This window comes from Coturnix japonica, chromosome 3 (genome assembly GCF_054131305.1).
Source record: "Coturnix japonica strain WE chromosome 3, WE-NBRP24, whole genome shotgun sequence".
NCBI classification, from domain to species: domain Eukaryota; kingdom Metazoa; phylum Chordata; class Aves; order Galliformes; family Phasianidae; genus Coturnix; species Coturnix japonica.
In genome coordinates, this window is record NC_140665.1 from 100,855,967 (window position 1) to 100,868,463 (window position 12,497).

A 12,497-nucleotide genomic window follows, 5' to 3' on the forward strand; every position below is an offset into this window, starting at 1 on the left:
AGCAAAGCATTTCACATGCAGACTTTTAGCCACAGACACGCAAGTTCAGAATTGGAAATGATTGCTGAGTGAGACAAGAACTACGGTTAATGGCAGCAAAAATGTCAAGTATTATTTCAAAACCAATCTGGAACGAGACAATTATTTTACCAAAATAGATGGCAGGATTACATACAGAACTCTGGATAAACCCATATGTATGTGTATGTGTCGGGGTGTGTTTATCCCTAGATATCAGACAGAACAGGAAAGGAAGAGCTGAAACACTTGTCCAGCAAATCCTCAAAAAGAAAACACAGCCAGGCCAAATTTAGAAGCTTTACTTTGCTGTCATATCAAAGGCAGGGCTGACTGTAAAAGCAACCACCTCTCAAGAATGGCAAAATAAACTTCTCTAAGTCTCAGGAGGAAAACACTGATCAGAGACTGGATATTGTTCACTGCTGCTGTTTTGGTTAAGGGAGGCCTTTTTGACACTGCTACGATAGCCCTGTCAGCAAACAGCAAAAATGAAAAGCAGAAAGAAGTAAAATGCAGCCAGACAAGAGTCATTTTGGGGCAGTGTGTTTGTAGAGTCGGACTTCACAGAATCACAGAATGGCCTGGGTTGAAAAGGACCACAATGCTCATCTGGTTTCAACCCCACTGCTGTGTGCAGGGTCACCAACCAGCAGCCCAGGCTGCCCAGAGCCACATCCAGAAGAAGCACAACTCAGAATGAACTTGGGGTAATATTCTTTTCCTCCTTTGGAAAGGCAGTATAAGGCCTTTTGCAGATTTCAATAAGCTGATTGGCAACTTGTTTTTTGATCAAAGTGGAAGTCTAAAGCATCTGAAAAAGATCTTTTGACAAGCTCAACTCAGAAGAAAGTTTCTCTAGCAGAAACTAGGCTATTAACAAGCACCCATCAAATAAAATGAGCCCAAAGCCACACATTTTAATAACCACTACCTTCCAAAACATAAAGCTTACCTAAGTCGTTACCCATTGAATACACAGGATAACCATGTACCCCAATTGGTTTGAAGCTGTATGAGTTTGTGCATCCCTGAGAAACATTCGGATCTCTTCCCTTACCACAGTCACAAATATCAGAAAGAGGAAAAAAGGAAATGCTGAACTTGGTCAGCACTGCCTTGAAATCGCTGTTACTCCACCTGGGGAAGTCTGCCTTGAGGATTTAGTAAAAGCAGCGAGGCATGTGTGTCAACATGATCTATACCATCCGATGGATAAACCTGGCTTCAGAACGCACCCTCGCAGTGCCAAACTCCCCTTGTCTTGATATTCAGAAACTGAAGTGATGTCAAGCAATTTCCCTTGGCTCAAAGTAATGCCAGTAGACAGACACTCTGACGCCAAGAGAGGATGATGGTGAGATAGTGCGTCCCTCTCATTTTCACAAGAACTCGAGGGAACTGCTCCATATCTTTTGCAGAATTAATCAAGATAAGTTAATGTGTGATAACACGCATCTGAAGTGCTCTGAAGGGAAGAAGACTCGAGCAGCTTCTCGCTCTCCAGGATTAACTTGAATGGCCCTCCAAGAAACACGGAGCTCTCCTTTTCTACCCCAAAACAGTGTTCAGACCATAGACAAATAGTGAAGATGGAACACCAGGTATGCCTCAGAAACTCACAGTGATGCAGTAGCATCTTGTAATACAGTATCACTGACAACACAGATGCTGCTTCACCTTGGAACAAAGATTTTAACCTAAACACTCTTATCGCTATTATTCTTAAAACCCTCCACAGTAACAAAACCTAAGGTTGTTGTTTTGGTTTTTTTTGCATGCACACTCATAGAAACTTTTTAAGTTCTTTACTGTGAGAGTGGTGAGGTGCTGGAACAGCTGCCCAGAGAGGCTGTGGATGCCCCGTCCATCCCTGGAGGTGTTCAAGGCCAGGTTGGATGGGGCCCTGGGCAGCCTGGGCTGGTATCAATGTGGAGGTTGGTGGCCCTGCCTGTGGTGGGGGGTTGGATCTTCATGATCCTTGAGGTCCCTTCCAACACAGGCCATTCTCTGTGTTATTTTCAGATGTTTTGGAGAGGTCCATACTCCATGTTGTTGCTATATGACAAATGTGAAGCGTTTTGTATTAAATGCAAAAGCCAGAAACTATTGTAACATTTGGCTTCTGGGGAAGGTAAGAAACTAAAGCAAAGCTTTTGTCACACACTTGTTGCTACCATGTAAACTGGAGTTACCAAGAGATGATCACCCCTGCATTCTCTTTGTAACTCAAATGTTCCAAGCAAGCTGTTGCCTTCCCAACCAGTCTTGCTTCTTGTGTAACATTCTTTTTTACATCTTCTAAATGCTCCTTTTATAAAACAGAACAAACAGCTTGACTTCCAGCTCCTCCTGGAACCAAGACGTGAACATGCTGGCTTACAAGATGCCAGAAGGGGCCACAGGATGATTGCAAAACCCCATTACCTGTTCCCACTCAGCTGATGGGGACGAGTCCTTGCATGCAGGCAGACATAGGCAAGAACCTATTCCCCACAGCAGTCAGTACCTAATTAAAAAGCTAACTGAAACAGTAAAGTGAGGGTTTTGTAAGAGAATGTGGTTTTGCTTACTTCAATATAAACTACTTCAGCACCTCTCTCCTAAGTCCGCAGGATGTTTCTCTCAGAGGTCCTTTGATTCTAGGCTTGAGAAACACTGCTTTCCCCAGTGTAACGTGGCAATTAACACAGTTCTCAGCCAGCTATCAGTGTCTAAAGGCTCCTGTGTCTGTGCAGCTTTATTCATCACAAATGAGGCACTCTGCAGACTCAAGAAGTCTTCCAGCCACATGACAGTAACGAACACACCAGGAATCACACGCTAGCAAGGAAATATCTGCAGCAAGTGCTTTGAAGTGTTCACAGGGAATTCCCAATGAGTGCAGCGAATTAGACCTAATTAATAAACCATGCTAGCAAGAAGCGGACTGTCCGTGTGTTCGTAGTCACTTCAAGGCACATCCAGGCACTGACATGGCAGCTGGCAAGCATCAGGCACGTGCATGTTGTACACAGGGATATCACAGTGTTAGATAGCCAAAGGTGTCTAAAATATCAGCAGGTGTTTGTACAGAAAACACGCTTTGAATGGAAAGCTTTCATGCTCCATTTTCTCACCTGCACCATTCACCATGTGACACAGATAAGATGCAACCCTGATGGCATGGATTAATGGAGTAACTTCAGAGGATGAGTTCCTACCCAGGTATTTATATCACTGGAATTTATATGTCACTGCATCAAAAATGAAGCCATATAGAAAAAAAGGAGTCAAATTTGTCTGTTTGTTTTGAAGGCAGACATGGTAGATACAGAAACCTTTGGGATGCAGGTGTGTGAACCAGGATATTTAGGCATCCAACCCTTTCAGCACCCTTGTGCTTTTGCAGACTGATATTTTAACCACATAACTATGTGTTATGTTTTGAACGGGACCTCCCTTCATGCAGTGAGCAGGGCAGGCTTCTTCAGGAATGAATCAGAGGGATGTGCTGAAGGAGATAAAGCATTGCAGGACCCCACTGCAACTGGTACAAAATGCAGAGAGCCACAAGAGTTTTCTGGTTAAACTACCTGAATATTGACTAGAGACTTTCATTTCTACCTTGGCCTTGGCCAAAGAGCACGTAGGGATTAAGCCTATAAGAAGGAGGGAGACTCTTCAGCAGGGTCTGCTGTGACAGGACAAGGGGAAATGGTTCCAAACAAGAGGGGAGATTTAGACTGGATGTAAGGAAATAGTTTTTACAGTAAAGGTGGTGAGGCACTGGCACAGGTTGTCCACAGAGGTGGTGGTGCCCCATCCCTGCAGACAGCCAAGGTCAGGCTGGATGGGCTCTGAGCACTGATGGAGCTGTGGGTGTCCCTGTTCAGTGCAGGCAGAGGGACCAGATTCTCTATAAAGGACCCTTCCAACTCATATGATTTTTTCATTCTATTGTTTGTTTGTTTGCTTAAATTAATACCTGTCAGAAACCTTAAATCTGAGTAACACTCAGCTAAATCAAGATCAGCACTACTGGGAACACGTGCAACTGTGATGTAAAGCAACAAAACAGCTGAGGTTCCAGGCGTCTCAAATTGCACACCTAGAATCAGCAGACACCTGCACTGCACTGTACAAAATGGCATGCCCACATTTTGATTCAGGCTGATTTCCCAAAACAGGCCGAGGCAATTTACAGCCCATGCTTCTAGTTCAACAGCGTGGACAACTGGAGACCAGTCACCAAGGAAGTAGACTGGCCTTTCCAGTCTACTACTAATAAATACACTTTTTGAGCTTACTTGCCCAACAAGAAGTCTCCATTTCACAGCAGCATTATGGGGACTGGGACAAGCAAGAAGGGAATTCTCTTCGCTTGGACTCCATTAGATCATACATCATCCTTCATCCTTAGGATACAACAAACTGTCTTCTACAGGCTCTTCACTTCTCCAGACCACAGAGGAAATGCTGAAAGAGTTTAGACACACTGCAGCAAACAATTTAGAAATCAAGCAAGAATATTCATAATTAGCTCTTCTGAGTAGTGTTTGAATTGAATGTAGTAAACAACGACCCAGGTCACACCCTCAATGAAAACAAAGTACTGAATAGTCGCTCATTGAGTGCTATTTCCAGAGAATTAAACAGCATATAATTATGTGCATAACAATTACAATTGTTTAAATAATCTTACTGCAGAATTGGAAGGAGTCAAGTTTCATGATCGTTCTCAGATTCAGCGTTTACTGGTTTTTAAGCACTTGAAATATTACTAAGTCTAGGTTCAGTGTAGTATAGTCTATACTGAGAATGGCACTGAACTCAGAACTGTAGAGGTGTACTATGCAAAGGTCTCTATGTGACATGTGTCAATCCACTCCAACCCACACAGGGTATGGGCATGGCCAACGTGCACCATGGAGCCAGCCCAACTCCATCTGCAACAGCACGGAACCACAGAACCACTGAGGTTGGAAAAGACCACCAAGATCATCCAGTCTAAACACCCACCTACCACCAATAGTTCCACACTAATCCACGTCCCTTACATCTCAACTTTATGCAAGTACGATATTTGGCTGACAACTTATTTCAAACACAATAGCTGCGTGTTCTGTTAAACATCAATATAAACAATGCAGACTGCACTAGGATTTAGGAAGCCACCATATGTATGTTACAGCTTACAATGGTTTCCATAAGCAAGTATTTCAGATTGTTTGCCTTGTGAATGGATTCTTTTCATAGAACGCCCTTTCAAGACGCTTCTGAAAACAATGATGTCTTTAAATTTTACCATTTCCAGTTCAGAATGGACAAATCCCAATGTTTCATGTCCCTTCTTGCTGGTTATAAGGTAGGGGTAGAATACACAGCTCTGCACATCACAAACCTATGTTACCAGCAATTTTCTAACACAACAGGGGGAAGATATTTTGATTCCAATTAAAACAAGAACCACCATGTTTCAAAATACTCACTTTAAATAAAGTTTTCTCTGTTTTGAAGCCACAATCCAGAGTTATGGGCTATGCTGGACCATTCTCTTGCTGCTCTGCACAGCCTTGGTTCATCCACATGGACAAAGGCAAATCCAACTTGGAGCAACTGAGTCTAGATAGACTCAAATGAGTTGCAAATGAGCAACCTGGTCTAGATAGAGGTATCCTTGCCTATAGCAGGGGGTTGGAACTAGGTGATCTTAAGGGTCCCTTCAAACCCAAACCATTCTACGGTTCTATAATTAAAACAGCATGCCACTGCTTCCCTCGCTGCCCCAAATCAACAAATATATTACAGGGATATTAAAGAGTTAATAGGTAGTGCTCCATGCTTCACAGCTTCATTGTTTCAGCAAGTTTCCAGTAACACCTAATTAACAAGTCTCTGATGAGCTGTTTCTTAGAGAGCTCAGCCTTGGTGCTCCATGCAAACCTTGATCAACTCACCACCATGCAGCTATGCCACCCTGCTGCCCCTGGATGAGGGAATGCTGTAATTCTTATGGACAGCTCGGAATGGTCATTCATAGTCAGTCCCCCAAGCCCAATAAAAATAAGCTTATTTACTAAGCATTTAGTACAAAGCAAAACACAGCAAGCTACATCAAAGCCTCCCTATTATCACTCCCTAGTGAACTGTGAAAATATAAATTCAAAGCTGACAAGCTAGTTAGACTTTTAACTAAAATCTGACTGCAATTAACTTTAACCGTGCCACTCTGCTACTGTACTTCTGGCACCAGCTTTGAGAAGTGGCCCAAATTCTTCAGAGGAACAGAAAGACCATTTATCTACTACATTTATTCAGGGCAAACCTCCTTCGTGTCAAGCAGGGAATGTAGCGTTGCTGATGGAGACTGGCAGTGATAAAGGAGCCGGTATGATTTTCAGACGAGTAGTATGCCCTGCTTTCCCAAACGTTGGAGAAAAGTGAATAATATGCCCTCCTAAATAACAACTGGGTACCAATTCTGAGACACACACACAGTGGGAAAAGGTGCCTATAAATTACTGGGCATATAAAGCTACTGCTTTAACAAGGCTTCCTGCTTGGATCTCCTACAGAAATGGAATTTTACTTGTAAAGGTTGATTTAGGAAAGTGGTTCAGAAAGAGGGAGCGAGAAGAATCATCTATGTATAATAATGTTAAGAAATGACATTCATTTACAGAATAATTTGTACTCCTGGGGTCTTTCCCAAGGCTCCTTGAAGTTCTATGTACATTCTCTGTACCGACTGATTTTCACAGTACCAGATCTGTAAGACGGAGCCTGTCACAAATGTAACTCATTACCTAAACCCCCATACAGAAATGAAAACAGCACCTATCTTTTATGTATTTGCAATACATAAATGAAGAGCTGTACCCAAAGCACAATCCATTCCAAATATTTATGCTTAGTGGAGGCTTTAAATCTGGAGGCCAAAATCATCATATTCAATGGAAAGAGGTGCACAGGTCATACCTTAAGTGGGTTAAATGGCCCTTCACTGGTGCTGTGCTCTTCTCCTGATTCTTAGATGTTACATCACTAAGTTTAACCTCTCAGCTAGGACTAATCTCCCTCCCCTTTAGGCCTCCAGCTTAACTCTGAAACAATTGGAGAACACAGTCTTGACTCCATCATTACCTGCATATTTCCACAGCAACAAGATAACCTGAACGACAAAACAAGAGAGCTAAGTGGGTACCTCTCAAATGACACCCAGAAGATGATTGTGTGTCAGGACCCTGAAGGGGTATTAAACAGCACAGCTCTCCCTTGAGAGCAACCTCATGTTTTCTTTCAAGGACTTCAGACCCGGGAAGACAGAATTCTCCTACCAGAATGACAATAAGGAACCTGTTACTGATTAGGACAAAACAGTTTTGTCCCTTCCAGCTCAAAATTCTGAACCATAACAAGGAAAGCTTCTTGGAAATCTAAGTACAAAAAGTACTTCTGAATCGCTATGGCAGAGTTCTAATATTCTGCTGCCTGACATGAGCTCCAGATGTATTTTCCTCACTTACAACCTTGTAGCCTCCCTCAGAAAGCTGCCAGCTCCCATCCCTGCAGCCATCCTTCCCACTCTCATTCCTTCAGGAATATCACCTGTATCTTTCCAGACTCTGTCCCACAGTGGCCTGGCTCAGTGCTTGTCCAAGAGCTCTGGCAGGTCAATCCTGGTGAACTTTGCTGTAGCAGCTGAAGATGTCAGCAGATCCAGCTGTCTGCACACCACTTTGCTAAAGGTTACTGTCATCACCATACAGCAAAATCAGCACAGGAGAACATCTGCCTGTAAATTAGTCACTCCAGAGCAAAGCTACCCCACTGACAAGTTAAGCCAAAGTGCCACGTTGTATTCTAGAATGGATAAGCTAAATGTATGCAATTCTTCTTCAGCTGACTCTGCAGAAGGAAAGATGTCTAGGAACAGAAAGATCTTACAGCCCCATACATATACCTAAGCCCTTCTGTTCTCGGGTGAAGAGCATTCAGTTCTAATACAAGAAAGAATGAAGGTTCAAAATCAAACTGTAACTCCAGACTGTGATCTGAACAATATCTGCAACAGACCTGCAAGGCTTCTGTGCTGTGCCTTTTAGATATTACCAAGCATGTGGAGGTGCCACACTTTTGAGGTACAAAAGACATCTGGGACTCTATACAGCTAGTTCTGCATCCAGGGACAGCTCTGTGGGTTAAAGCAGAGGGGACAGCATCACCAGTAGACTGGAAGATTCCCAGAAAGCAAGCGCAAACCAGGACTGGGCACGAAGCCCTTTATTGTTATCAGTGTTTTTGTAAAGTCAGTTGCCAGGAGTGACAAACCTCTGTTTTCTAGTAGCAAGTGTTAAAAATCAGAACACTCAGACTTTTGTTGCTGAAGAGCAAGGGCTATACCGATGGGCGTCTCTTGGAGACACCCATTTCCCTACGACAATGGAGGAAAAAGGAACAGGCCGTATTTTGTGCCTTTGGATGTGATCCATCACAGTTGCTACACACAGCATTCCTTTGCCATTTGGTAACTGAGAAACACTAGGCTTATTAAAAAGGAGAAAAAAAAACCTCTGCCGTGCTTTGGTTGGTAAGCACTGGTCAGAGGAGGTCTGCTGTAATGAATGGATGTCAGAGAATCAGCAGCCCAAGTGATACATTAAGTACTAGCTGTCAAAACAAGAGCTGCTACTTCACTTTACCAGAAGCAACCATTTATACAAACACTCCTGCAGGTAGATACTTCTTCGCTTCTTGCTTGACCTCAGCTTTCCAAGATTCACAAACCTGCAGGGTTACATACCCTCGCCCTCAGATGTGTACATAATGCGGTGCTCTGGAGCACTTCTCCCTCCCATCCTGGTTTTATGTAAGCAGCCTTGCTTTTGCAGGGATCTCAGAAAAGCTGGAGACAGTCACGCTTCAGGAATCTCTCAAAGTTTAATTAAGTAACGATGTCCTAAAACCACAACATAGCTTCGCTAGGCACCGTGGCTGTAAAGTTCAAAAGGTAAACAGGTAAGAACACACAGTACACTTGAAAAAGCTCTACTGCTTCTCCAGAAATAGCCACCAGCTGAAAGTGAACACGCATGATACGCTCTGCACTTAAACATTCTCACTTACCATCTAAATATTTCAATGCACTTCATAAAGAAGTGCATGCTTGACACGAATCAGACTAATACCACCTACATGGCGTACATGAATCATCCCTAGATTTAGGGATTGTGCAACAGGGATGAAGAGAAGTGACTTGACCCAAGGCTGCACAGCATGTGGGTGGAAGCAAAGCAAAGAGCCCTGACTGCAAACTCACTGTGCCTCACCTGAGTCGCATTCCTGGGATCCACTGCAGGGTGATGTCCTCTATAGACAAATCACATGCTTAAATCCATCTTGGCATGAAAATGCCAAGGGTCTAGGAGAGAGGAGTTTAAAAACAGGGATTAATAGAAGGCTTAACAAGGCATAAGTTAAAATGGGGACAACTTGCCTTCCAACTTGTTAGTGTGCAAGTCACAACACAAAACTTCCTTTCCCAGTTGCTTGCTGACGTATAGGATTACACAATTTTCTCTCATCACCTTGAAGTTTGGCTGAGCATTCTCCCTGCTTTTAAGATGAAATGTAAATGAATGCCTAAGCTTCCAGCATTAGCAGTTGCAAATAGTAAGTGGCTGAAATTAGGTCACTTTGACCAGTGCTGTATCGCTCCCACAGAACACTCATTCTTCAGTTCAGGAGAAACATTTTTAGACAGAAGCAAACTTGAGAACTGCATAACCTGACAGTCATGTGTTTCATTATATCATTGCCCCAGATTCAAGCTGAGTAGCACAGCAAGGGTTATACAAGCACACTGTTATGGTGGTCTTCATGGAACAATCTGAATTTTGAACCGATGCCATTACTGCAAAGACTGATAACATAGAAAAGGAAGGTACTTAGAAAGCTACATAACCCACTGGACTAAATGTGTTGTTTACTGATCAAGGAGCCAATTCTGGGACAAGCTGAGTCACAAAGATTTGAAGCCCTCAGATAATTCAAAGATTGTTGGAGGAAATAGCTTTCACTTTAACATCACAAGCAGTGAGGCATACTGTACTGGCATACAGACTTAGCAGCTCCTGATAATGCCACCTATTAAATATATGAACCATCGCACGTGGCACTGGTGAGATCACAGCTTGAATGCTGCGTTCAGTTTTGGGTCACTCACTGCAAGAAGGAAGCTGGGTTGCTTGTGTGCAACAAAGGTGGTGAAAGGACCACAAAACAAGATGTATGAGGAGCAACTGAGGGCACTGGGGTTATTTAGTAGGGAAAAGGAGGCTAAGGGGAGACCTCATTGCTCCCTACAACCACCAGAAGAAATGCTGCAGTGAGGAGGGCATTGGTTTCTGAGAAGTGATAAGATGTGAGGAAACAGCCTGAAGTTACACCAGGGGATGCTAAGATTAGATATTAGGATAAAATTTCTTCCTGGAGAGGGTGGTCAAGCATTGGAATGTAGAATTGTTGTGCAGAGAAGTGGTGGAGTTCCTTGGAGGTATTCAAGTGATGTATGGACCAGGGGACGTGGTCTAGTGATGGGACTCGGTAGATCAGGTTGATTTTCATCTTGAAGCTCTTTTCCAACCTAGATGATTCTGTTCAGATTAGTGAGACACTGAACAAATATATATACATGAAGGGTTACCTGAAATAACACACTCCTAGAATTAGATGACTTCTTTCACATCAGGTGTTTTTCCTCCATTAGGGGATATCTTGGTCTTATGAATAATAATAATTAAAAAATAAGCAGCATCCGCAAGGAAATCTGAATATAAAAACCAATGTTCCTACTAATTCCAATTTCTACCTGAAAATATCAGCTGTGAAATATAAAAGTTGGTTGTTATAAATAACATAGACTTTCATATGTTTGTTTCCAAAGAAAATGACCTTATTTTCTGTGAACTGGAAAGCATTTCCTAATTAGCATTAGCCACTGACTAAGTCAATGTGCAAGAGGAGCTTTCTTCTCCCTGGCTTACAGAAATTTTTTTGTAAAAACTACTGAGAATAAATAATTTTCTTTCAACTGTTCAAGAATTAAGTGACATTTAAATTCTTCAGCACTCTGGAAAACAGGATTTTAGGGCAGACAGGATTTTTGATCTTCCCTTCACATGGGTGACACAGGATCCAGTCAACCTGAGTTCAGTTCTGCTGTCAACACATTCCAGGGCTCGAAAGAAATCAGATCATGATGAGAAAAGAGATGACTTATGAAGAGAGCAAAACAGAAATGATAAGAAAACTCAATTACCAGCATCTCAGAGGCTGATGTACTTCCTGTGGACTGGACTCTCTATCATCTGGGGGGTCCAATCATACCTGGCCTCCTCCATTACACAGGAGCTCAGAGCTCAGTGTAAGGGACATCCAACAAAGTATTACGCTTACCTTCAGCTGAGGTAAATGAAAGATGGTCAACAAAACGGACTTCATGAGCCTCGATCCAGGTTAGATGGGGCTCTGGGCAGCCTGGTAGGGTATTTAATGTGGAGGCCATTTCTATATATGCATACATTAGTGGATAATCCAATTAGCAATATTACTCAGCTGGTCATATCTGCCTTTCAATATGGCAGCAGCACAACGATTCAAAGGAAAACACTAGAACTGATGATAGCTTGCCAAGTAAGAATGTAGGGGAAAAAAGCAGAGATAAGGGATTTCTTCCCCTTGCCCTATTACTTTGACAAAACTCAAGTAAATCCAAATTGACAACATTTTAAACCTAATCATGTAGTTGAGACAAAGTGAGAGAGAAGGGAATTATCTCATCCACTCTCAAAGTTGCCCTGAAGAAGAAGTTATTCCTCCAGACTGGAAAGCAAAAGAAGCCAACGCTTATAGCTAATAGAAGAACTCATTAGAGAAGTCAAAATACTGGACTAGAAGTGAAAAAGCTCATTTCCTTGATTTTACCTATATTCTCAGGTTGAATCACCTATTTTGCTCCAACTTCTGATTTAGTTACATCATCTGAACCAACCAGCAGCTCAACGACAGGTTTTGTGATCCAAAATCAGAAGAAACCCTCACAGAGAGGTCAGATGCTCATTTATAAGTCAGCAAAAATAAGACCATGCTATGCAAACCCGTTCCTTCTGCATGCTATTTGAGAGGTCACTTTCTTAGGTGATAATAAAAGGCATTTTTATCCCTGCTTTCCAAGAGAGGATATACGCTGCTATTTTCCTATCATTCCCATAGTTGTACTACTCCCATGGGATACCGATCCCAAATGCCACTCCCATTCCTCCCACTTAGGAATAAGCTCCTTTGTGCAGAGGCCCATTGCATTGGCTCTGTGCAGAAGGAAATAGCACACAACATACTCTCACACCAGGACATCAAGGAAAGGAGGGCAGGTAGCAGCCTGCAAAATCAACTCACTGTCAAGAACTTGCCCACCTGCCTTTCGGATCAACAGGAAG

At 42.7% G+C, this 12,497-nt stretch overlaps 1 protein-coding gene across 3 annotated transcripts in view; it reads right to left on the reverse strand.

Annotated features, from left to right (window-relative positions):
- The window catches only part of PINX1 (PIN2 (TERF1) interacting telomerase inhibitor 1), a 54,313-nt gene that overhangs the window by 21,830 nt on the left and 19,986 nt on the right, over window positions 1–12,497 (reverse strand). Inside the window, exon 7 of one of the 3 annotated variants that reach the window (XR_014944984.1) lies at window positions 9,330–9,421. The exons of the other annotated variants lie outside the window; for them this stretch is intronic. The gene's annotated coding sequence lies outside the window, so the exon portion shown is untranslated. The remainder of the gene's footprint in view (window positions 1–9,329; window positions 9,422–12,497) is intronic. 3 annotated transcript variants of the gene reach the window in all.